The 26,823-nt window shown below is 40.7% G+C and overlaps 1 protein-coding gene and 1 long non-coding RNA gene across 6 annotated transcripts in view; both read right to left on the reverse strand.

Annotated features, from left to right (window-relative positions):
- AGAP1 (ArfGAP with GTPase domain, ankyrin repeat and PH domain 1) overlaps nucleotides 1-26,823 on the reverse strand; it is a 307,825-nt gene that overhangs the window by 280,036 nt on the left and 966 nt on the right. The window lies entirely within an intron of this gene.
- On the reverse strand, nucleotides 538-26,428 carry LOC121470267 (uncharacterized). Its single transcript, XR_012056918.1, has 2 exons — nucleotides 3,382-26,428; nucleotides 538-916 (listed from the first exon to the last, which is right to left on the reverse strand). It is a non-coding gene; the product is annotated as an uncharacterized lncRNA (long non-coding RNA).

Here is a 26,823-nt window from a genome sequence, read left to right on the forward strand (position 1 = left end):
GGATCATATTAGTTGCAGTTCCAAATACAGTAAATACCACCAGCATGTATTTATATTTACCAAGAGTCCAATTTTTTGTGTGTTATTAACATTATACAATTAACATGTTCTTTTGACAGGCACCAAGCTCAGATGAGTTCATATTGGGCAGAAGTTAATTAGTGTTTCATTCCAAAAAAAAAAAAAAAAAAAAAAAAAAATAGAACAGTTTGGGGGTTGGATTTATGTAGCAGTAGCAGGTTTTTTGCTGCTGTTGCTGCTACTGTATTGGGGGTTTTTAAGAGGTTTCCATGTGTTTGTCTTCCCAAAGAGACAGCTTGAAGCAAAGTCATGAATTCTGTGTATTATCAGACAAGGAGCACTGCTCATTATTACCACCTTAGCATTTACTTGTACCTGTTGCTCCTGGGATAACAATAATATGCCCGAGGCCTACAACATATCTGAACTCCCCAAAAAAGGCATTTCTTAATGTGGATACTCCCTAAAGAAAAAAAAAACACCTGAAGTTAAGATCCTTAAAAGCACAGACATAAATTTTTGCGTTATGCATATGAAGTTTATTCATCATTAATGACAAACTTTCTGTCACATCACATTTTCATTATTATCCCCTAATTTAACATTCAAATACATTTGCAGACATTAACTGAGTCTTAACTAATGCCACTATATTTTCAGACGTTCTCCACAGAAAATAGTTCTGAAAGGAAGCTCAAATTAATGCCACTGCAGGATTGTCTCTAGATGGGACACTCAGTGTTCTGGTCTGCTTGACAAGGTGGTGACTGGACAAAGGCTGAACTTGATCCTGGAGGTCTTTTCCAACCTTACTGATTCCACATTCAGGAACAGTGAAACTGCAGCACTCTGAGTTCTGCCAGCCAAAAGTTTCATTTTGCCATTTTTTAACTACCTGAAGACAAAATATAAGGATACTAAAGTAAATCTGAGCTGCTTACAGCACACAAGTAACATCAGACACTTGAACTCTTCAGTGCAAATATTGAAACTCTGCTACAAATAATTATTTAATTATTTTTATTTAACCTGCTAAACCCTCTCAAACTCCCACCCCCCTAAAAAAATACATTTCCCAGATTGTGATATACTCCATGTGTTAGTTTTGGCTCTACCAGGGGAAGAACCTGCTACCATTACAGTTGTGCCATGAATTCATACACTTAAGATTTCAAGGATTTCTTTTAGAACGGGTGTCTTAAGCCTGGGGAAAAGAAGGCTCCAGGGAGAGCTCAGAGTCCCCTCCACGGCCTAAAGGGCTCCAGGAGAGCTGGAGAGGGGCTGGGGACAAGGCATGGAGAGACAGGACACAGGGAATGGCTCCCACTGCCAGAGGGCAGGGATGGATGGGATATTGGGCAGGAATTGTTCCCTGGGAGGGTGGGCAGGCCCTGGCACAGGTGCCCAGAGCAGCTGTGGCTGCCCCTGGATCCCTGGCAGTGTCCAAGGCCAGGCTGGACAGGGCTTGGAGCAGCCTGGGACAGTGGGAGGTGTCCCTGCCCATGGCAGGGCTTAACCAGATGATGTTCAAAGGCCCCTTCCACCCCAAGCAGTGAAGATTTCTGCAATGATTCCATCAATGCCTTTACCTGAACCACTCCAGTAACACTCCACTGACATTTCCAAACCTTGGCCTGATGTGAAACAACTAATTTTCAATCTTCTCCATAACAGACCATGGTTAAGCACTGGAAAACTGACTTCAGCAGCAGCATTCAGGCTAGAAAGATTCTGGGTAGTCTAAAATTGTGAATATCACAATCATGTGAAATGCCAAAACTGCACATTCCCCACAACTAAAACTTGACTCCATCTTGTGGCTACAGTATACACAAGATACCTCTAAGAAGGGTTTGAAAAGAAGTAAACCACTTTGAGAAGTGGGGGTTTTACTATGTAAACTTCTTATTTTTCTCACTTAGGCAAAAAAAAAAAAAAATCTGTGAATAAGCAGTTCTTTTCAAACATTTCAGAAATAGCATATCTTTTCCTTTAACCAAACATTATCACGAAAAATGCCTTCATGGGGCTTCTATGGAAGTTTTCAATGCGAGGAGGAGAAATCAAATGCCACTGAGGCTTCCTTTGCCAGAAAGTAAGGAAAGCCAAGGGAAGCACATCACTGAGGAGGATTACAGGCCCCACAGACTGACAGAGTTCAGGTTTCCATGACTTTCTCAAACTGAAAGCATCACGTTTTGAAGCCTGTTACATTCTGCATTCATGTTGTTGCATCTACCTGCACTGCGCTTTCTCTATACACAAGTCATGCTGAGCTGCTACTAAGGTTTTTGCTAAACCCTCACAATATCTTCTTAGCAATAAGGATCCTAACAGCAGCAGGCAGTGAAGCCCTGCCTGACCAAAGCACTCATTCCAGGCACCAGCTGAAGCAGCATCCAGGGCAAATAATTCAGTTTCAGATCCCTAAAAATTACCTATTGATGGAAAGCTCACAAACACAAGAAGAAAACACTACTAAGTCTGCAGCAGAAGATTTGGTGTCTCAACAGGAAGATAAGGAATCTGACTTATCTCCATCATGCTTTCACTGAAGCAGCCTCACAGAAATAGAACAGGTCATGAATTTTCTGTAAGGAGAATTGTAGAAGCCCATCAAATATTAAAAAGCACTGCAGATGTCTGCAGTCCTTTCTAAAAGCTTTTTTCAGATGAGCAAAGAGGACACATTAATTAATTAAATTAACTGTTTCCAAACATTCCCCTTGTATAGATCATTACCTTGCTTCAGATGTTTTTAATAGAATATTTGTCTGTTCCTCCAGGGTTTTCATTCCAGAGCTTCTCTCTAACTGTAACAATGTTTGTTTATCCAGGCTTTCAGAAGACTTCACAGAACCTTACTGCTTTCTGTACAACCTAAAGCAGTAGTTACATATCACCGATTTTCAGAAAGCCTCTAGTATCAGCCACATCTCCAGGTTACCACTTGCACAAGCAAAAACCTTAAGTACAAATACAAAATTACCTGCAATGCAAAAAGAGCCTCTTGAAAATTATCAGGATTGCATATGAATCACTTCAGCTTATTGAATTACTGCATCTACCTTACAATCCACTTAATGGGCTTTCTTAAATTAAATTTGTCTCCGCCAAACACATCTCCCTGTCACATGACACAAGCTGAATACCTACAGAGAGGACTGAATTTTCATCAGTTCCAGCTGCAAGGTACCGCCTGAGTAATTCTAGCAAGATCAACTTGTTTGTGTTCCAAGCAATTCTTCATTAGTGCATTACTTAAAAATCAGTGATAAGACACCTGTTTCTAAATAGGAAACCTGCTCAAAGGCATTATTCCAGAACAGAAACTGGACTGAAGGCTGAAAAACATCATACCTATACTCGAAATGCCATCTTCTTCCAGTTCCTTTGCAGCAAATAACATCCTTTCCAAAGAAGCAAGTTGCAGAAATCAGCTTGTGCACTGCTTAGATGCACCTGTGCTGATTCAAACACATCACCAAGGCTTCGGTCCGAGAAGGATGAAGCTCTCTGAGGTGCCAACTTCAGCCACCCGGAGCTACCCAGCTCCTTTTACATCATCCCAGGCAATAATTTCCTCCTCTTACATAAGAGGCAGAGCTCCCAGGTGCCCCCGTTTCCAGCACAGTGCTGGCACTGCAGGAAGAGGCTGTGGTTGCCCAGGGCCCAGGCTCAGCTCTCCCATGCACTGACCTAAGAGGCAGCAAATCAACACTTTGGGATCACTGCTCCTCAGGGGTTCTAAAAATAGAATATCAGCTGCTATCAGAGCCCATGTGCTGATACCCAGCACCACTGACCAAGCATCACATCTAAGACCTCTACTTCCTTAATGCCACAGCCAGACAGATTTATATTGCACTCTGCATCTGACAGTGAAACACTGCCCCGCATCCATGTAGTTCTTAGCCTGATGACCAGGGTAAAAAAACCCAAACAAATCTTTTTTTTTAGCATAACCTTGCATGCCAGCTGTGGTTACTTCGGGCTTTAGATGCTGCCAAGTGGAGACCCTGCTCAGATTTTCCCAGCACAAGTGCAAAAGACCATTCTCAATGCACAGACCTCACATATAACTGGCATTGACAACTGGCACTGACATTCTTGGATCCAGCAACATGAATTTATTATGAATTGAAGCAGCTCTCAATTAATCAGATTAGCACCCCAGCTGCGAATACATACACTTCAGAACCTTATTCTTGGACTGTGACCTCCTGTTATCTCATACTATCATAGAAATTTAATCTGTCAAACAATCCAGTACAAAGTCCATGCAATTACATCCGCTTAAGTACAAATCCACACTTGGCAATAAGCCCTCAAGAGATACATCTTGTTCATGTGTCAGTCAAGTTTCCTTCAAGTAATATCAGCCTCTTTGTTACTGGAAACAGGTACTGGTATCTGCAAAGCCTCAAATTTCCAAAGCACTGAAGGGCAAGCCAAGATTGGGACTTCCAGTTTTACAAACAGCAAACTGAAGGAGGGACATGAAGCCAGGATCACTGAGGCTCGCTATGGATCAGCCAGTCTATACTCACTGCAGCAGGGATACTTCATTAACATTCACCACTAACTGGTCTGCCTATAAAATGCACATCAAGCTGAATCTTGTCATGATTCACAAGTTTCTCCACTTGTACTACCTGTACCTTCCTTGACAGAGAGAACTTGATCACTGCACCTTTCATCTTTCTGGTTTTAACAAATGCACACCTCAGCTGGTTTAGAGCAGAACAGAGGGGATCAGAAACACCATCTGCAACACATTGGAGAGGCACAATACAACCTGAAGGAGAAACCACATTCTCTTATTTCTTACAAAAATCCCTTGTGGAGGTCCCTTCTTTTATTCCTTTCTCCCTCTATTCTCAGAATGGTGCTCATGCAGATTTTAGTCAAATGATGTGTATGCATTGTACCTTAACTTGTTCCATAATAAGCAGCAAGGAAGTAAAATTGGACCTCGGTTATTTACAATAGCACATAGGCTATAAGATACCTAGCTGTTTAAGTCAAAAAGAAATTAATAAAAGTATCCCACAGAACTTTGCCTTGTCTATTCACTCCTCAGATTACAAATACCTCACAGATTCTTTTCAATGTAACCAACTTTATTCAATAGAACTCTGATTGTAATCTCCATTTACAGTATTTTTTAAAAATATACAAGCCAATGAATACTCTCGTTACCCTCCATCCTTTGTACAAAACACCCATAATAGCTTTACATTTGTTAAATTAAATTAGATGAAACTTAATACAACAACTTACAGAGAAAAGTGAGTTCAATCAGTTCTTCAGTCTTGTTCCTCTGTTCAGTTTATATTTATCCAGGTGTAATTGGCTCAAGTCTGCCTTTTTAGTTTCTGTAGTATAAGAGCCATGTGAGGAGATTTATTGACTCAAAGGTACTACTTATTTCTAGCAGAAAACGTGTTCAAAATGCTGTCTTTTCTATTTACTCATCAATTATCACCATTTGGTTAATTTTGAACCCTTTAGCAAGTGTTAGATCATGAGAGTTGCTTAATGTCTTTAAAGCAGTCATGATCAACCACATAAGATTTTATTCAGTTTTATAATTATAGATAATTATCTAGGACTAAACACTCTACACACTTTTCCAGTTACATTTGTTGCTTCAGTAAACCTTCCCAAGTAGGAGGTAGTGACTTCCTCTAGCATTGTTTATGAGTTTTCTGTTAAGGAAGTTGATTCCTCCTAGCTGGAATTATTTTATAGCAGATTGTCAGAACATTAACGCATCAGCCAACCCAACGGAATTTATTCCTCACCATTCTTTAAAAGGCTTTCCCATTATTATAATCTGATAAATGTAATTCAGCCATTACACAGCACTGTTTATTCAATGCTTTGGCTGTTTGCTGCCATTTGTTGATGCAGCAGAGGGCTGGTTTAAGCTACAGGAAAACACCTGCCAGGCAAATCCTTGAGCAACAACTTCAGCTCTTGCACACACCCCCGTGCTCACAGCAAAGTTTGCTTTTCCATTTTCCATACACAAGATGTGACAAAAAAATGGAATGGTTTGGGCTGGAGGGGACATTAAAGTTCACCTTGTTCCACCCCCTGCCATGGGCAGGGACACCTTCCACTATGCCAGGGTGCTCCAAGCCCCATCCAGCCTGGCCTTGGACACTTCCAGGGATCCAGGGGCAGCCACAGCTTTCCTGGGCACCCTGTGCCAGGGCCTCCCCACCTTCACAGGGAACAATTCTGCTATTTCAAGTCTTAAATTATCTTGCTTCTACACATAGGCTGCGCTCCTGCTACTCAACACAGAGTACCAGAGAACAGGCAGCTGCACTTGGCTGCTTGAGCCCCAGAGGTCAGGCAGAACTAAACCACCGGCTTGTTTGGAGAGCTGCTATCAAGTGCATTTGTAGCCACCACCATATCCAACCAGCACTTCCCACAGATGCCTTGGATGCGTGGCAAACCACAGAATGCACACTCATGAACTGAGCAGCTTATCCTCAAAATACTGCAGGCTTTCAGAGTGACCTAAATCAACTACATGGACAAAAATGAGCCCCTAGCAGCAGCAAGTCTTGGGCAAATGGTCAGCACAATCCATTCTGTGTATTTATCTTTTTATTACAAAGCTCCAATCTGATCTTTTAAAAGCTTTTGATATCCTACTTAACAGGAGTGGCAAACAAATACTTCTTTGTGTGTTATTCCAAAATGGTATGATTTTGCTTTACATTTTACATACTTCATTTTGTATCTATACATATTAGAGATCCTTTTTTCACCATCCTGGCTTACACTTCACATCAATATTTCAACAGTTTTCATCATCAGCCATTGTTATGCTAAAACCTAGGTGTTACCAGAGCTCTATTTCTAAAGTTGTCTGCCAGAGCATGTCTCACTCAAAGCAGCCTGTCAAAGAAATTAACCCCCAACATGAACAAAGAGACATTGAAAAAGTAGTTGATGTAATTTTATTTTTTTCAATATGAGAAAAAGTCAGTGAGACAGAACTAGATTATTATGAAACATAGTAAATTAAGCTACTGGCTTACAGAAATTCAAAATTAAAGAATCTGCCAGAAAAATTATTTTGAAATTAATTATTTTATTTAATTGATCCATATTACATTTGGTGCAGCCAACTCAAAGCCCACACCCCATAATCCTTACCTTATAACATCGGGAATTCCCCTGTAGAGTTCATTTATGGAGAAGACATGGGATTAATTTCATGGCATCTTTATTTTGGAATGACAAATTTGCCAATTAAAAAAAAAAAAAGACATGAAACAGACAAGAATTCAAGGAAAGCCTGAATTCAACCAGTTTGATTTAAGGTAAGCTGAGCTTGAGCTGAACTCACTCCTCACTGGAATCTACTCTAAAGAACAGCAGTTCCTGGTAGTTTAAGATGTTTTTTGCATTTCCTCCTCAGACATCAACTCATGCTAATCATCACCTTTTCCATTAGCATAGAGCTGGAGAACGCTCTGGGAACATCTGCCTTCAATAATTCATCTCTCACACGAATAAACTCCTGAGCCAGTTGCTGCAAATGCACCTCACTTTTCCCCTTCCATAGAAACCCTAATTACTTCTCTGAGAGTGTTTATTAGCTTGGACAGCCGCCCATCTCCCTTTTCAGTTTTCTGCTTATCATCTGCCCTTCCATGCAAGTAAACACTCATAAAAGCCTGAAACCTTCTAAAGATCTTGTGGAGAACCACAGCCCATCTCCATCATTAGCTGTTAGCACAAAGGAGGCATCTTACAAGCATCCTCATTAGAAGGGTCTTCCAAGAAGCAGAGGGTAATCATTAAGGCAGTGGCACTCAGTTATTTAACACTTACACTCTTTTTTCCTTCCTGCCTGGGATTCTCCCTGTTCCATCACATGGGCAGCAAGTTGGGGTCCCTTCACTTGTTTTCATTTCAGCCACTGCCTGAATTTCAGATCAAATATCAAACAGCTGATCTGTAAACCAATAAGTAAAGTTATTTTTCAAACAAATGTCTTTAACATCACCAACTCAATATTTTTAACAAAGCAAATGGTAAAAAGCTCTTATAGCTGAGTCTTAAAGCAAGCAAAGAAATCAAATTCATACTGATCTTTTAACATGCACGTGTACTCTTTTTTCAGTTATAAGCATGAGCTGAAAACACTAATTCAGAGTTGAGTATCAGCCCCTTGGCTTGGTTTTTATACTGTATTTACCGCTGTTTAAAAAGAAGCATCTGAGATCCTTCCATAGCAATTGCCACTGCTCCTAGGCAAAGGTTTAATAATTATTAGCCTATTAGCCTGATTCTGTCATTTCTAAAAAGAAAAAAAAACAAACAACAACAATCAAACAAACCCAGCCAAGCCCCAATGCATTACAGTAGTACCAGACTCCCTTGGTATTTTGACTTTCTATATTTCACTTCAGTTGCTCAAAGTCAATATAAATTCTTTTCACTGCACAGTGACTAGGCCAAAGTCAAAATGCTTTTCTCCCAGTTCAGCCTCAATAGACTGATCTTCATCTCTTTCCCAGAACTCTAAGTCATTTTCATAACTGCTCAAAGAATGCAATAAGATCCAATTTCTTTGCAATATTTATTATTGCAGTTATCATCTTGCAACAGTTACAGCCAAATAAGCATCTGACCAAGTCCTAAAAAGTACCATTGTTTTGCTTAAAATCTTCTCCAAGTGCCTCAGTCCCAATCGATCTGAGACATGACTCAAGAGTGAAGGAATTCTGCAGATCCACAAAACCCAGTGAAATAAAAGTTAGCTCTAAGTAGCAGCCAGCAGCCAAGGAAAATCGATTGCTGCCCCTGATCAGCACACAGATCACAGCTCTGCTTTCTGAACAAACTGAAGGTGTCCAACTCGGTTGTGGTCTGAAACAACAAAGACTGGGGACCTCTGCAGTGCTACAGCTCAGCCAGAAAATAAACAACTCTTACTGCTCAATGCTCAGTCCTGTCCATCTGGCTAAGCTCACAAACAAACCAAAACGAGCCACACTTCCAGTGCCAAATGAAATATTTCCACCAGAAAACACTTCCTGTTGACAAACAAAGCATCAGCCCTACTCACTTGCTATGTATTTCTAGGAAATAAAATAGTATTTTGCAGCTTTGTTTGTAAAGATAATCACTGCAAGCGATTACAGGATCAAGCACTTGATCAGATTTAAGCGTTCAATACAAACACCAGGTGATAATCCTGTGTTGTCCTAGACAGAGAGGAATAAAATCCAGTTCTGAATGGTGAGTGTTTCTTTCTACGTAACTCAAGGAAAAAGTCACCTTGAATTATATGACAAATAATTAAAATCAAAGGCAGTGGCCCTAAGGAGCAGCAACCAGCCCTCTGCTCATCCAGATCACATTCAAACCAGGAGAAACATTGCTACTTTAGCTCCTGCCATTAGGAAAAGGAAGTCTTTTCCAAAGCTTTTATTCCTCTGAGTCTAGGACAACAGGGGATTATCACCAGGTGCTGGCAAATACTCCCCCCACAAAACTGTGAGGTTCTTCAACTGCAGTAACACAGGCAATGGCTGTTTTCAGCCAGGTTTCACACTAACAGTGCCAGAAGCCAAGCAAAAATTATTCAAAATTATTTTCAGACATAAAGCAGTAGCAACCTGCTATATAATTCTTCACTCTGGTTCATGACAAATGAAAGTTCTAATTCTCTTCGGCAAACAGTGAATTATTGCAAACTGAAATAAGCTTTCAGTGAAGTGGTTCAACTTCCAGGACAAATGCACTTGTTAGATAACTTCCTGCTACGTTTTCATCTGGATGCAACACAGAGGTCACTTCCAACATGCTGACCCTTGTCCCACAGGATTAGGACTTGCATTTAATACACATTCTGGCACAGCTGCAGTGCCTGAAGTTTGCACAGCCTGGACAATTGAAATTGAACAGAAACCCCAGGGCTAATCAGTTGAGAACTCCTAAGCTTCAACCACGATGGAATTCAACACAAAACTGCTGCATAGTACTGTGGTTTCTTACACATCTTCCAGGGAGTGAAAAGTCCCTTTATTTTCAGTGTTATTAGGTATGTAGCTACTAGTGGCATTTCAAGAACCCATGATCTAAAATTAGCAGAAGCTGCTAGCAGCACACATTTTAAAAAGGCCAACGCTCCTAGCAGTAAGTAAAAATGTGTTTTCATTAAACCTCACCCAGAAATTAAGATCCAAGTCATCTGGAAGGTGCTTCAGTTTAATGGGGATGAGCATTCTTTACTGAACTGCTGAGGTGTCTAACAATACTCATCAGTAAAGATTCACTGACTGACAAAGGTACCCCTTCAGTGAGATCTCCCTGCCACTGTCAAAGCACTAGATGTGGTGCTTTATTCACACCTCCAAGCCATTTTTCCATCTCCAGGCAAAAAATAGCAATATAAAATAGAAAATATGAATTAACAACTTGAAATCTGTTTTTAAACCAGTCTTCCTCAAAAAGAAGTTATACAGCTTAACTAAAGCTATCTAGCAAAAATTCAATAACACTGTATCAATGGATTTGTCTCAGATGTCTCTCACTCCCCCAAGGACACCAACTTTGTAAGAGAAAACTTCCTCCTGTTTGCATACTCTGAATATTCAAGAGTATCACATTAGAAATCAGATTGCCTTGGATTTGGCAACACTTCAAAATTTGCAACTCTATCATTGCAACATGATAGATTTTTCTGCAAGTTTAAATTTTAGAATTTAACAGTATTAATATGAGAACCACGGGTTTTAGGAAAGTTACAGCGAGAACAAGTTGATGGAAAGAAACTGCACAGAAATGCAGCACAGTATTTGTAGCAGACATATTAGTTAGACCATTTATCTTCACTGAGCACTTCTACAATTAAAAAAACAATTCTCAACACATGATCTGAAACCCTGAGTATTTAGAAAATAAGGTAAATTAAATTTCCAACACTCCTAGCTTTATTGCAAGTACAACATCACAGAAAACTCATTGATTTACCCTGAAATTCTGTGAACTGCATTCTGCTCACAAGCACTTAATGCTTCAAGTTCCTAGTCCCTGGTACCATACCTTAAAAATAAAAGGTAAAAATTATATGGGTGATTGTTCAGCAATGCAGAGAATCTTTCACTAAAGCTCTGTAACTTGTGATGCAAATTTAATGCGTTCTAAAAACCTGAAGACATAAACCCTGTGTTTTTCACTGAAACACAAGATGACATTTCTGAAAAGCTGAAGATGTATGTTCTGAGCAGGGTTGCTGCTCTGACTGGGTTCTATCTGCACTCATCCATTATCAGACTACTCAAACACCTCAGTATCAGGTTAGCCAGGGAAAAGGAAGCATTAGGACAACATGAGAAGGCTGATCTATGCTGGCCTGTTAGCTTATTTTTTCAACTAAATTTCCTGATAAATGTTTCCATGGAAAGTTTATATTGGCAGAATTCTCATCTCTACAGCACTCCATGGTTTCCCAGACTCACTGACAGAGAGAATCAGCTACAGAGCCCTCTGATTTTATAGTGCAGACAGACAAGGAAGAGGGACTGACTCAAATGCACTTGGGACTTAAGCACCCATGAACTTGCGGATAAATAATCCTTTTCCACAAAATGCAAGCTACCCAATGCAAAACTTAATTGTGTGTTTTAGCCAACAGTTGCTTTTCTAAGTGCTGCAATTGTTTAAACATTAAGGGATTACCACGGTCACCCATTAATTACAAAATTACTCAGATTATATCATACAAAGTAGCCATCACTGAGCAGCATTAGCATAGGACAACTACTTGACTTCAGGAACATGCTCCTGACCTCGCTCAAGCCTAGGACACAGTGCCAATTTTCCAAGTTAGAGAAATTCTGTGTTCTCCACTACAGTGGGTGTTGAGATTGTAACAAATTGCCTTTCACTCACAAGTCTAACAGACAACCTGACCATCCTCCAAAAAAGAACAACTCTGCATAGTCAAGGTTAATCAAACATTTGGAATGAAGACCAGATTTCCTGTCCCTAATATGGTTTGGGAGGAAGGACCTTCTATCCCAGAGAAACAGGTTCAAGTTTGTTAGGGCCTGGAAGTTATTTTACAGCCCACTGAGGTGTTCAACAGCAAGTTTCTGTGCAGCATCCTACCCTGCTTCTGCTCCTTGAGAAAAAGCACATTTAGGTGTAAGACAGCAATTCACCAAACAGAGCCAAGAGCCCTCCACCAGCCTATCAGCTCTGCAGCAGCAAATTAAATATCACAGGCTCACCCACTCTTAAACTACACTCTCAGAAGGCCGTGAAGATCTGCATGTGTTTTTAGCAAGCTTGTATTCTGCTGCTCAACTTTACCCCAAGTCTTGCACATCTCTAGTATTATTTTCAGTTAATTCCAACCTGGGAATCAAGCAGCACATCACCTCATTTTGAATTCAAGTTGAATGGAGGTTGTAGTAATTCTAAGGCACAAAGGAGCAGAGTGATATAATCCTCAGGTTACAGACTTTGCTTACCTGACTAGCTTAAAGAGGCTTTACTCTGTGGGGGTTTAAAAAGAATTAAAATAAAAGCTTAATTCCCCCCCAAAAAATCATTCTCAGCATCTTTATTTATTATTAATCAGGTCTCATCTGCTCAATACATCATTTCCATAAGATTAGCAATCAGCCACATGTTACAAGAAAACAACAAATTCTGTGTCCTTTTCTCAACATAAAGCCTCCACCTCCTCAAGAGTAAACAAAGAGCAGAAGCTAAAACAGTTTTTATGCAAGAAGTCAGCCCCTGGACGAAAAACATGTTACAGAAAACAGAACTGATTTTCAATCTCCGTTATTTTCATCTTGTATCACAATTTGTCATTAGCCCTTATCTATTCCCCATCACCTCCCACTTGAATGCAACATAAATCCAAGTAATTTGATTTGTTCTTTTAAAGGAATTCATACACTGGGTTTTATTTTAAACAGGTAAAGTTAACCACAAATTCATACATTTGCTGACAAGTGGATGCAAGATGCAAATTAAACAAGTGCCAAGCAGTTAAAACTATTTGCTTTTACATCAGCTGCTCATTATTACACAGCACACATAAATGCCTAAATATAGGAATTAGTCTGAAAGTTGGCAATCACAGGGACAAGAAGCAGAACCAGATCCAGCAAATCTTCACAACATTCAAGCACACAAAAGTGATAATCTAGAAGCCTTCAAAATTCTCTCAAGTAATGTCATTTTAGTTCCTATCTCAAAGTCTCCCAGAACAGCTGCCTGTCTTTGACTATTACAAGAATTTGGATTCTTTTTGCTTCCAAAAGCCAACAGCCTGCAAGCACTCAAGAAGTTTAGGAGATTAAAAGCAATGTACACTGAAGCTGCTACATTCCAGGCATCACCTATGTTTCAATGGCCTGTTTGTCCTGCTTGGATGCAAACTCTGAGCAAAAAATGCTCCTTGCAAGAGGAAACCACTCACTATCCCATACTTCAAGCATATATGACCATTGAAATCCATTTTTACAGCGCCAAAGGAATTACTTACAAGCTATTACATCTCGAAAACAAATCCCATGGTCTCTCCCCATGATGGTTTTCCATGTCACATCCCTCATCAGCATCAGAGCTTCTACTTGTCCACATTGCCAAGGACATCAAACCTCACAGCTCCCTCATACACAGCTCCCGGGCTTTCCAAGTCCATTGGTTTTCACTCAGGTGTTTTGGGTTGCAGACAGACACATCTGCATGTAAATTTTTAGCAATTGATTCAAGATCCAGGGCCAGCAGCAACCACACTGGGCTTTCAGTTCCCTCTGCTCAATGTGGAATTGTTCCAGCAGTAGCTTGGCCACAGCATCCAAAACACAAAAACCCCACCATGGATGCCAGCAGATGAGCCCATGTCACTATTACAGAGGCAACATTTTCAAGATGCTTACTGTACTATCTCCTAAGACTCAGGTTTTACATTCTGCTTAAAAAACTGGACTAAAATTAGACTTGTCTAATTATTTGCGGTTTTATTTGAGTCTATAAAGGACAGTAATACAACAACAATTTGGCAATACAAAATCTGGAGGACAGTTCATAATCAGTGTCATCCTATTGCCATCAACATTGCTTTTCTAGACCTTTATGTAAATTTCAATCAGGTTCAAGCCCACTGCACTTGCTCTTGATTTTAGTTTTTAACACCTGGATGTGTAAGAAGTACCTGTTACACCCACAGGTAACAATTTTCCTCAATCCAGAGGTGATCCTCAGAGCAGACCCATCACACAGCCCAAGGACCCAAGAGTGATGACAGCAGAAACCAAACCAAACAAAGAGTCACAGGGTAGGAGAGGGTTTTTATGGCACTCTGTAGTGTTCTCACACACTATTCCCAGTGAAACCTGTACCATAATCCCTATCCAGGGAATATATTACCCTGAGGACAATAAATGTCCAGTCTCTGCTGACATACCTAGCTAGGAACACCCTTTTTATTGATGGCATCAAGTTCACAGAGGCAAACAAGAGCATGCTGAAATAACAGACATGGTTCATTCTCAGGAAGATCACAGATTCATACAACTGTGTTCATCCCTGCTTGTAGCAGGTTGTTGTTTTGGATTTTTTTTTATTTTTTACTTACAGCTTCAATGATCTTGTTCGAAAAAGATCTAATCCCTTTTGTAACTGTAATTTATCCATATTTCATTTCCCTAATATGGCATCACTCACCAGCTTTTATCAAATATCACCACTTACCTAGCAGGCAATATTTCCATCTGCTGAGTAGAGAAACAGTATGAGAACTACACAAAACCAGCTGCAGAATGTCAGGCAAGGAGGAGAAATGGCTCCACATTGCATGGTAACACAGGTTCCTCTGACAGCACCTTTCACTGGAATTCGGAATACCAGACAACTTCTAAAACACTCTAGTGTTGCTTTCTTCCAAGATGACAGTATTTGTATTCAAGCTTCTAGCAGGTAGCTGGTTCAGCCTGAGTACACCACCTTATTTACATATTAATTTAAAAAATAATCATCCAAAACACCAGCAGTAGCTACCTGCGTCCATACAAATTCTGACAAAATTCATTTTCCCCATTTATCAACCGAGTTTTTAAAAAGCTATTGGCCTAGTTAGCAAATCAAGGGATATAAATGTGAGCTTTAATTTTAATAACATGTCATTACCTAACAACAAGTAATCCCTAAAGGGACATATTTGCACTTTTTAGGTCACTGAAGTATTTTGCCTCTTGCTGTTGACAGGCTATATTCAAATCACAGCCAAACACCTGTATTTAAATGCTTTTTGCTTCCAAATTGACTGATTTCTTTCAGCTGTATGTAATCTCATTTCAGTGCTTGCTGTGAGAGCAAGCCAGTCAGGCTCAAATTAGAAAATTTTATATGATTAAAGTGTCTAAATCACCTTGAAATATTAAGTTTGAGATAGATTAATGTTCATTTTGTCAAACACCCACTTTAATCCAATATGTTACAGAAGCAAAGCAATCCTCCCCATTCACACAGAGAGCAGCCTGTACAATTCTCAATCTGAAGAATCAGTTCCCTCCTGAAACAGCTCGTCTTATTTAAGAAAAGGTAAAAGTCATCTCCTTAGACTACTGCATTCCTTAATCTAAATTCAGGATTTTGCCTATCAGCCTGGAAATACCAAATCCCTCTGGTTTATATTAAACTTCATTGGTTTGCACATTAAAACAGTCAAAGCACATATCCTCTACCAGAATCACAGCCAAAACACCTTCATTACCCCAACACTGCATGAGTATCTCCATTTTATTTTCCTTATGTTTTCCCACTGCAGTTTCTGCTGCACTGACATCACCACCACCAACTCAAAAGGCACACCGTGTTTTCCATTACCGAAAGCTGCACAGACATGCATACTCTGCCTTCACCATATAGATAACACATAAAAACTATTACCGTATAGATGATGGCAATTTTCCAGCTTGGGTGGGGAGAGAGGAGCATGTTCTGCAATATTTTTCAGCTGTTGTTTAAATCCCACAAAGAACAACAACGAGACTACATGAAAGAAACTGAATTTCTCCTTTAACATTACAATGAATAAAATGGACCAGCACTTGAATTCGGCATTTAAAGCAAAACAAGGGCTCCCTATTGTTGACATTTGTCTGCAGACCAGTTTTAAAACACATGTAATGCTCCATCCTAAAAGCTTTTGTCAGATAATTTGGAGAGGATTAGCAAGTGAGCAATTAGTACATGCAGTTTACATCAACTACCACGCCAATTAGCATCATAAATCAAACCAGCAACCCTCTGACTGAATCCTATTATGCGGCAAGCAAGATGTTCCAGTAAGCAAAATATTCCCAGAGAAGTAATGTCTTCCTGGAAGCCACCTAGGGCTCCTGACCTCAGCTCAAATACTACTTTTATCAGCAGCTATCAAGGCAGGTGTCTGCTGCAGGCATTGATCACCTGGCACCCAGATGCCACACACCTCCCTCCCTCCAGCTCAGGGTCACACGCCTGGATATTCAGCCCAGCTTTTGCCTGCAGCAAGCTGTGCCACACCCTACTTAAATTTAATTTTCAAATAAGTCAATAGCTGGATCCTTCCATCCATAAACTCATGCACTGTTGTACATCCAGATGCTATTAAATGCCACAATCTCATAGAGGTGAGGCATTTTTGAAGCTTAATTAATGCAGGTTAAAATAAGACTCTTATTTTGCATGAGAAAAATAATGAAAGGGGACTAAATGGATGAGTTGCCTCAGGGTGTAGGAATCGTTTTCCTCAGCTGGTTTCTGCTCCTCCCTGCTTTCATTTACTCAGCTCCAAGGGTGGAACTATAGATTGCCATTCAAGTAGCACAACTGCCGTAGCAAAATGATAAACCACTCCGGCAAGGTCCCACCTGCACTCAGGCTGCTGCTATAGATTTCTGCTGTATTCAGAACATACCAGCACAACTGTCAATTCTTACAGTTTCATTATCCATCACTCATGTCACCACCCTGTGCAGGGGCTCAGAAGCTGGCTCATGGATCCAGAGAGATCTTTCAACCCCAAGCCTGAACAGCAATCCAAAACTAATTTCAGGAAGGAAAACTATTACTTGGCTTTATTCACAGTAGAAAGAAAATAATCCTATTAATTCTTTAGCATGTATTGAAAATATGAATAAAGCTTTACTACAAAAGCACTTTAAACTCTGCTATATCACGGATTTTATGTTCATGACAGCAATGGCACATTATTTTCCTTCATTGTCATTATTTATTAGCTTTGATAGTTGACAACTGTACCCTTGGCAGCACAACCAATAACACCTTCTGGCCAGAAACAGAGATGGTGCAATTCATTACAAAGTGATTTTTATTATCAGAATTCTCACAATCAAATAGCCACATCTGTAGAGACTTTCCAAGCTACCATTCTAATTTTAGCACTCAACAGTGATCCAAATCAGAGATTTACAGCCCATCTTTCTCCTTCTCCATAATCTGCCTCCCCACAGCAGCAGATACTAAGCCATACGTCACTTCAGTGATAGTAAGCGCCTATCTCTGACTTTTGATTATTTAACGGGCCAAATTTGTCATGTCACACCAGCTTACCTAAAGATAAACACCTACCGGGTCTATCCATGAGCGGTACAATGGCTGTAACAGTTTACTACAACCTAATGTTAGTTAATGTTTTCTTCTTCCACATCAGGAACAACTCAGTCACTGAAGCCTAACTCTGACCACTATGTAAAATTTACAAAAGAAAAGACATCAATATTCTAACCTAAGAATCCAATGGCAGTTCAATTACTCTTTCTTACTATTCCAGCATTACTAAATGGATGAAATAAGTTTCCAAGAGATCCTTTGCACCCTGCAGTCAGATCAACTTTTTGAAATAACACAGGCAATTTCTTAGGCCAAGTCTATGACAAGAAGTGCCATTGGTTCCTACTGCTATAAGTTGGCTTTATGGATTTCTTGGCTGCATTCATGTGCTACAGCTGCCACTGGAAGGCTGAGGGATGACCTGATTTTTGCCTTTGAGACATGAAAATTACTTCAAGCCACCTCAAGCAATTCCACTGAATGAGTAATTCTGGCTGTAACAGCATAGAAAACAGGAGGGAAAAGGACCATTCCATCAATTTGCACCTGCTAACCTAGTTCAAAACAGCAGATTTAAACTGCAAAGCCACAATAATTTTTATGCTTCGAGAACACTCCTAGATCTTCTCTATAATGCATTTACATAGCTGTAAAACTACCCTCCGTAAATTTCTAGGCAAGCATACTTAAGATTGTTTCCTGGACCTGGACATATATTCCAACTTCATGTTTATCAATTCATTCACAACCTTAGACGTTTCAATCTTCTTCCTCACCTCCCTAGTTATGGAGTTGGGCGGAGTTTGGCTGGTGTATCTTTGAGGAAATTCACTGCTGGAGCAAAACCAGCAGCTGTCCAAACACTGTCTGATCTTGCACAGCAAGAACCACAGAATCTCCTGAGCTGGAATAATCCTGATGCACAAGGATCATGGGGTCCAACCGTCACCCTGCATAGACACCCCAACAATCCCACCCTTGGCATTCCTGAGAGCATTGTCCAAATGCTCCTGGAGCTCTGGCAGCCTTGGGGCTGTGACCATTCCCTGTGGAGCCTGGGCAGTGCCCAGCATCCTCTGGGAGAAGAACCTTTTCCTAAAATCCAACTTAAACATCCCCAACACAGCTTAGAGATGCTATAACAAAGGGTTCCACAGATACTGGGGGAGAATTTAGGGGAAAAAAAACAAAAAACAAAAAAAAAAAAAAAACCCAACAACTAGGAGAAGTAACATCTCTTCAACACTAAAACTTTCAAGTCCAAGATGATTCTAACCAGGTAAAAATTCCTCATTTGTCCACACACTGGCTAGCTCCAAATTCACATGCCAGGCACCTGAGTTGGGATGTCACCCAAGTGATGCAAACAGCTCCTGGCACTCAAGGAGTTAACTCAGACACACCAGCACTTGCCAGGTTAAATAGGATCCATTTAAATGATTGCTGTCTGGGCATTCCAGTGCCATGCTTTTAGCATAATTCCTCTGGAGAGCACAGTTGCTGTGATACCAAAAAGACAGGCGTCCTGGCTGCTGGCCTGAGCAGGAGAAGCTCAAACAAAGATAAGAATCTCTCACATTCGAACCTACTGTATCTGTATAACCGAGTACAAAACCCTGCAACAGTGACTGACTGGCTGTGTCATTCCTACTTCTGGCTATGGCACTGAAGAAGACTGTTGTAAATTATAGAGACAGTGGCAGAATTAATAAGAAATTTACAAAAAGGAACAACATCCGTGGTTTTAGTTTAAATGTAAGCACCACCAAGTTCAAGTCGAGGTTTCGAGTTAAAGTCATGTTGAGCATTCATTTGGTCTAAACTATAAACAGTTCCTCAATCCCTTTAAAAATAACGAAAAAAAAATTTGAAAAATTTAAGCTTCTCACAGACAAACACAAAGCAATACATCAAAAACTACAGATTCAATTCCAGTGTTCCCCAGAGTCCCTTTGCTTCCCTGTATCTTTCTTTGGGATAAAAGGGAAAATTACCAAAGTAACTGTCTCATCATTGGGTTTACATTCATTATCCAACTATGTAAACTAGTAAAGCTACAAAGGAAACACTGAAATTACATCTTTCACACAGATCAACCCTGTGGTTTTAGCTCTGGCTTCCTGAAGTGGTTAACTGAAGCTTATTTAAGCAGCAAGAAAGAAAAGTGAAAGAACAAGTCATTCTCTGGTTTAGAAATACACCACTATCTTAACACCCTGTCATCTCTACCACTATGCAGGCTCCAAATAGATTAGTCAGGATCCTGAAATTGAATTAATGAGGCTGAATGTGCACATACTGATTAAATAACACATCTGCTTCTACCCACTTAAGAAAAAAATTATTAAATACTTCCAGAGGGCTTTGGAATTGCCAGCTGCCCACAATGGACTCACCACCACCAAGGAAACCTGACATCCTCACTGTTTCCACCTTGGAATTAAAATTTAAAATAAACTTACTAAAAAATCATAGATTGCTGGTAGCCAAAATACATCTAAATGAGACGTTACCTTATTTCTAACATGGATCACAAGATTTATGCTGCATTTATAACCTTAGCACAATTACAAGAGAAGCACAAATTAACTGCAAACAACTTCAGATCAAAAAACTACTAGGAAGTAGTTGAAAGGTCTCTCCTTACAGACACTAGGTTAAAATCACCCTCCTTTTCACTCTCCATTGGTATAGAAACCACAGAAGTCAAACATCAAAAATCGGCAGCATCCCAACTTGTCCACATCTGGCACTGTCTTTGCTCTATTTCATGGTGTGAGGACAGGCAGGAACACAAAAGAGAAGCTGAGCCACAGTTCTCCCTCAGTACAGGTGAGTCAAAGTACAAACAGTGCTTAAAGGCAGTCAAGGACAAAAACTAATATAACAGAAGACAAATCTCTTACTCCCACAGACATTAGGATTATCAAAACTATTGAATATACCACTTGCTGTCTCAGAACAGAAAACTTTATCCACCGTAGATTAGTAAGCAATCATTTTGGATTTGTTCCACAGCTGATATAAAGCTGTGTGTACAAAGGTCACACAGAAAACCCCTCACATAAAAACTAACAATTGCAGAAAGCGATATTTGAAATGCACTCGCAGTAAAGGGTCACAGAGTTGAGGTGCAACTGAGTTCTGAGATTTTTTTGGAGCTTACATTACCTTTTCTTCAAAGATTTGCTAAAAATACCAACACTACCATTCATCTTGCTTATTGGCAAGGACAAAACCAATCCCAGTGGTGATGCAGTAGAGAACAGAGTATTCCTGAAGTCTGGGGAGTTGTTCAACTGCCCGGTACTACTCCAAACCTCTCTCATTAGCCAAAAACAATGTGGGATTTTTTAATTTCACTTACAAACATACTGCAGCCTTAACATACTGCCTAAGTGCATCCCTTAAATATTAGCAATTAATGACCTATCTAATATTCTCACCTCAGTTTTCACAGCATGCTCAAAGATACAAACCTATTCCTTCAGGTGGCAAAGTTAAGGCTAAGACCGTGGTTACTCAAGTCCTGGAAAATAAGCACTTCTCCTAATTGGAAAATAAGTTTTGTGAAGATACTTAGCTTGAGCACCGATGTCACCTCCTTGAAACCACAATTTTTTGTTACTGCTCAGTACTATGCAGAACACAAACACAGCAGCCCAACTTCCAAAGCGTTCCCTTTTCCCAAGTGCCTTAGCTGAGCAAAAGCAAATCCAATGTCCTATCTGCTGCTCTGCTGAGTGCCCCCTCTTAGGGTGTAGGACTCATTTGCCAATTTAAATAGAAATAAAAACAGTGATATGTATACACAGCAGCACGAACTCTTGTATCAGCATTACTGCCTGCTGCTTTCAACTAACTCCCCAAAGCAAACGGTGGGAGAGGGCCGGCACACTCCCTGAAAACTCTAAAGCCTCATTATACATTTGCTCCAACAACATCAGCTGATCCACAGCAGGTCTCCTTTTTTTTTTGCCCCGGAGAAAGAAGTTATCCTCACAAGTTAATGGTTTAAGGCTTTCCTCTTGATCTGTAAGTTTTCTGCACTTGTTCAAAAGCATGTGATATTTAATCATGCAGCTATTGCAGAGAATAGCAGTGAAGCATATAATTTAAAGCCAGAATAAGACATTCCAGGAACTTCAGAGACAACTGTCAAACCTAGTTTTTAGTTTACCATGCAAGTACAGTTAATATCAAGCATTTGAATCCTCTTGTTTACCCACACACTGGAATCTGACATTTTCCGCATTAAAAAGAAGTATCTTTCCATTTGCAGATGAGCCACACAAACAGCAAAACTGTGCTGCATTTCACCCACTTCTTCACACTGGAGGTCTACAAACAATAAGAGTAGGTCACAGAATGGTTTGGTTTGGAAGGGACCTTCAAGATCATACCATTCCAGCCCCTGCCACGGGCAGCAACATCTCCCACTATCCCAGGTTGCTCCAAGCCAGGCCTTGGACACCTGCAGGGATGTAGCAGCCACAGCTTCTCTGGGCACTCTGCGCCAGGGCCTCAGCACCCTCAGTGCTAAGCACCCTCTGCATGTTATCTTCGAGCCAGGTTAACAGCTCAGGGCACAAAGGTGCACGTGCACAATCAGCAGAAAAGGGCATTAAGAGACTTGTCCCCAACACCCCTGGCTGCAACAGGAAACAATCCTCACCCAAGCAGATGCTTACTGTGCTTGTGCAAGCTCAGAATTTACCTGGATACACTTACTCACCAGCTCTGTGGGCACATTCCCCACACCTGAATCACCTGATTTAATCCCTCAGCAAACCAACAAAACCAGCACATTCCCATGCTCCGCTGCGCTCGCCCAGAAACCTGAAACAAGACGGCTGTTTGGGGAATCAGATTGATCCTGTGAAATTACATCATTTGAGCCACAGTTCCACGATGCAAACATAACAAAAGCTCTAAGAGGCCAATTGCTATTATGGTTTCTAGATGCAATTGTTTTATGTGCTATCCAGGAATTTCTTTGGTCAGTGATGCCTAAATAGCTGAACTATGCCATCATTCCTTTGATGTACTGAAATAATATAACAAGTACCCAGAAAATCCCTGAATGGTCTGGATTGGAAGGCACCTTAAAGCCCGTCCAATTCCACCTGCCCCAGCATGGGCAGGGACACCTTCCACTATCCCAGGTTGCTCCTACTCCAAGCCCTGTCTAAGCTGGCCTGGAACAGTTGCAGCCTTGTATTTCCCAGAGAAAACAATGCTTTTGCAGCACATGTATTTTCCAAGTCATTTGTCTCAGCCTTCAATAGCAGCAGAAGTGTTAAGACACTACTGCTGCCTCAGCTGCAAGACTGAGTATGACTCCTGCTCTAACACTGCTCTCAACATACTCAATGCCAGCATTCAAGGGGCTGCAAAGTTGGAGAGCTGCAACAATCAGATGCCTCTAAGGCTCCTGTACTTTAAGAGTTTTAGCTCCACCCTGAATTACTTTGTTTTCAGGAAACAGTACTTTTAAAAGTGACCAGAAGGAAAAACAAAATAAAGCAAGGTTTGTACCGTCTCCCATTTTCTCCCACCCACACACTTGCCAGAGTATTTTTGCACTGCTTTGAGCAAGTTATTTCCAAATGGACAATCTCATTTTCCCTAAGATTTAGATTATTTCTCGATAATCACTTAATAATCATCATTTCAAAAATTAAAACTAGGATTTACAACATGCTTTTTTTAAATTTTACTTTTAACAGAAAAACTAGAATAAAGATCACAAAAAGCTCTGGAACACAGCAGCTCATACCTGCATTATGTCTGGCATGGCATTCTTACCAATTAAAGCAATAATTTCCCCTTAAATAAATAATAACTACTTGAGATGCTCAACACCTGCTGCATCAGCATGTTAGTACTAAGACTATTAGTATTTTTATAGACTATTAATAGTGCGCACATCATCTTGGCTAAAGTGTTATAAAGTCTTTTCATTAAGCATTCAAAATTAGGTTTTTTTACCATATTTCCTTGGTTTTCCATCATGCTAAAATTTATAAAAATATAGTGCTAGTCTCAGCCTGGATGGTGAGAAACCGGAACTGACATATTCAGCTGTTACCTACCCTTGCAGATCACCACACCGTGGAACCTCAAGGTATTTTCAGTAACCTAAAGACCACACGCAAAATACGAAGGCAATTCATATTTTCTCTCCCTGTTTCTAAGCACACAACATACTTGGTATAAGGAATGTTTAATGTTGATCAAGCAGCACTGCTGTGAACTACAGAACATGGGAAGGCAGATTTTACTATGGTAAAGTCTGTGTACCAGACTAATAATATTAATTACCCTGTCATTAAACTAACGTAACAGTCCAAGTTACTCTAAAACTGACTGGCTACTTAGCATTAATTTCCTACAAAAAAATGCACAACAAATGCTTTTGAACTGTTGACTCTGCAACTCTGAGACATGCAAGAACCTGGAAGCAGCCCACTTTTATTTTAGCACCTTTATCTACCGAGGAAAAACTAATGAAGCACTATCACCCAGAACAGTTTTATCCAATATCACATGTAACTTAGAATAATACAAAGCAAGAAATCTCTGTGCAAAAAAGTAAGGACAAATCAATTTAGGAGCCACTTTAGCACTTGCTCTCTTCATATTAGATAGCACTCTTGTACTTGAATATAAACAACTGCTGCTGAAAGGGAAGCTTGAATTTCAGATTATTTCAACAGTCTTTGGCCCAGCAAGTATGCCTAGACACTGCTATAAACTCCAAATGTAACAAAGGAAGAGGGTTTACATTGCAAATAAAATCCAAAGTGTTGGAAAGACAGTGCCACTCTACATAGGAAAGAAAACTCTAGGAATCAGTAATAGGAACTCCACTGAAAGTCCTGAATTGCTTAAGATTCCAAGCATGTTCTTCTCCAGAGCTGTCGAACCTCTTCTCTTCAGCAGGAGAGTATTAAATAATCAGTTCAAGGAGTACATGCAGGTTGGAGTTTATGTTTAAAGCAGCCTGAACTAAAAGTCTATACTCTTCTCTTCACGGGGTACAGTTCTGCTTGCAGCAGAAGGAACTCTTCCAGGAAGTTACTTCGTATTTTCTCACAGCAGCCACATACCAACCACACAATTCCTGTCAGTGAACCTCAAGTACCCCGAGGTTAAAAGATTTTATGATTTGGGGAGTATCAGTACAACACTAAACTCTTTGCAGCAGAATTGGAAGGCAACCACCACAATCCAAATGCCTGTGTTTCCTACATGTAACACATGGCACTACCACATGGATTTAAAAGCTGCTATTAGTGAGAAAGAGTTAGCTAAAGGAGGTTTATCAAAAAATACAGCCTGGTAGAGTTGTAATCTAAAGGGGTGAGGAGTTGTTGTTTTACCCCTAACTCTGCAACTATTCAATTTTTAAATATTTAAGAGCTAGCTGAAGAGCCCTCAGAAGACATACAATACACTCATTATCTAGATAAATCGTTCCCATCTATCAGAGCTACTGCTCTCATGACTCAGCGTCCAATAAAAGTTAGACAGCAAATTATCTGTGAAGGTTTTACTCATCCTCTCAGCTCTTGAAACATGTTTTTAGACTGCTATTTTGGTTTTCAAGTTTTTGTGATTGACAAATGAGCTGAGCCACAGTTAGGTAAAAGAAATCATTAATACATAAAAGACTAACACGAGTCACATGCTAAGGAGATAACTACATCCAGTGCTTCACATCCTCCTCCCACTTCCACACAACCTTGGCACGTCGCTAGAGCTCAAGCATCTTATTCACAAACACATTTACACCACATAAACATGTATTAATTACCACTTGAAAAAATGCTCTGCTGAAGGCATCATCCATCCCGCAGAAATCCAAACACCAGCAGCACACAGAAAGGGACGGTGCTTGTGCTAATCTTCCCACCAGATATATTAATAAGTTTTAAACTCCTTAAGAGAGGAAAGAAAAGGGCAGAGCACCCTCAGGAGGGGACAGCCCCACACCATAATCTCAGTAGTGACTGATAAAACAGAAAATATCCACAAATCTCTACCACAAACTTGGTCAGATGTAGATACTGACTTGGGGACTGCTCTGCAGTAAGTGACAGGCACTGCCAGCCTCCCTGCCGTGCCACACAACACACTAAACCCAAAATGTTAACTGCAAGAACCATGACGTCTGTCTATTCAAGCTCCGCTGCTCAAGAGGCACACAAATAAATCTTTCAGGCAACAATCTCAATAGCAGCTTTTCCATCGGGACTTTTTGATTACATATCATTTAAAGACCAGCTAGGCCACCAACACAAGACGGTTTTAGGCAACTCTATCTCAGCTGCTGTACTTCACACTCTGTTACCTTGAATCCCTTCCAAAACAGCGACAAGATACTCTAGTTGGAAAAGCACAGGACGTGAAGCTCAGCAAGTTATCGTAAGTCATACATTTCTCCACAAAATGCACATTCCTAGCCAATACCGTTTGCTCTTTTTAACTCCACCAACAGTTAAGAAAAAATATCTGCAGACTTCCCTACGCTGGTGATTTCTTTCCTTATTTTTGCGCATCCTAAGCAGTTCAAGCCTCTGTAGTGCTCCTGCGTGGATAGATGCATATAAATCTAAGCTTAGAGGGCTGTTATCTCCATCTTGCCTCCCGACCTGTTTTTACACTACTGCACAGACTGATACCGCTCCACAACCCAGCTGCAGGTCTTGTTTACTCACTTCACACCACCAAACCACAGCCCCACAGTCTCCATCACATGCTGCAGGGAGCGCCGAAGAAAATTTCATTTTTCCGAACCCTTCTGCAGGCAAAACGAGCATCACCTTTCCCACCGTACCCCAGCCCGAAGGAGCCCGCTGCTCTCCCGCACAGCAGCAGTAGCAGAACTGCAGAGTAGCAGAACAACTTCTAAACCCCGCAAATCCCACCAGATGAGCCACCCGGGGCATTCAGCACCGAGGAAATGATGGGGACCAAGCCAGAACACCTCCAGCTCCCTGAAAACGCCAGCCACGAGGGGTGGAGGAAGGGCAGGCAGCCCGGAGCGGGGAGGCAGCAGCTCCCAAGGACCCGCGGGCCATGGGCTGGGGGGCACGGGGTGCAAGGTACGGGGGGAGAGGAGGACCGTGGGCTGGGGGAGATGAGGGGGAGTAGGGCCATGGAGGAGGCGGGGTG

Source organism: Taeniopygia guttata, chromosome 7, assembly GCF_048771995.1.
Source record: "Taeniopygia guttata chromosome 7, bTaeGut7.mat, whole genome shotgun sequence".
In the NCBI taxonomy this organism is placed as follows: Eukaryota; Metazoa; Chordata; class Aves; order Passeriformes; family Estrildidae; genus Taeniopygia; species Taeniopygia guttata.